The sequence below is a fragment of the Hippoglossus hippoglossus genome, chromosome 6 (assembly GCF_009819705.1).
Source record: "Hippoglossus hippoglossus isolate fHipHip1 chromosome 6, fHipHip1.pri, whole genome shotgun sequence".
Lineage (NCBI taxonomy): Eukaryota > Metazoa > Chordata > Actinopteri > Pleuronectiformes > Pleuronectidae > Hippoglossus > Hippoglossus hippoglossus.
Window position 1 is genome coordinate 7,857,167 of NC_047156.1, and position 909 is coordinate 7,858,075.

The following is a 909-nucleotide window of genomic DNA, read 5'->3' on the forward strand; positions in this document are numbered from 1 at the left end:
CTCTTCACGTGGACGAGGGTCCAGCTCCACTATTTAAAATAAAAGCTTCTTCCTGGGAGCAGCAGCATCTTTGTGCTTCACAGTTTTCTTAACTAAATCCTCCAAAACTAAATTACTTTTGACTATGGCACTGACACGTGAGTTTTTAAATGATGCTTGTTGGCTTTTTGGTGAACACTAAAAATATATAAAATCTTATTGGATGGATTGACCCCAGAGAGCAGTTCCTATAAGTTCCTCATGACGTTGATGATCCCATAATATTTAATCTAGTGGCACCATGAGGATGTCATTTTTTGGTATTGAGCGAAAATGCAAAAATAAGAATCATTCATGCAGATCTTTTATACACAAATAAAAATTCATACTTGCTCTTGATGAGGTATGGTTTATAGAGATAATTTTAACTAATTCACTTACTTTTATTGCATCTATGTTGTACGTTTTATGATATATTTTATTATGTATAAAAAATGGATAATGTATATATCAAATTTTTTAAACTTGTTTTCTTCTAATTATTTTATCTTTTTGGGGGGAAATTATAGCTTTTACTACCCATTTAACAGTGTTTTTGTGTTTTCTGCTCATCGGTCATTCGTGAAATGCACTAACTTGTATAAACGGTGCAATATTAATGAAGTTTGACTGAACTTTAGTGCTAATAAGCAATTTTTATCATGTTTACAGGCTAAACTGAGATAGTGAACATGATGAACATTATTCCTGCCACACATCAGCATGTTAGCAGTGTTGTTAGCATGCTGACATTTGTCATCTGGTCCAAAACACTGTTATGTCCAAGCACGGGCACATCTTCACAGGCTGTTGACTATTTCATTATTGATTAATCTAATGATTCCTTTCCAATATACAATTCCCAAATTTTCAGAGCACCTTTATTTTGGA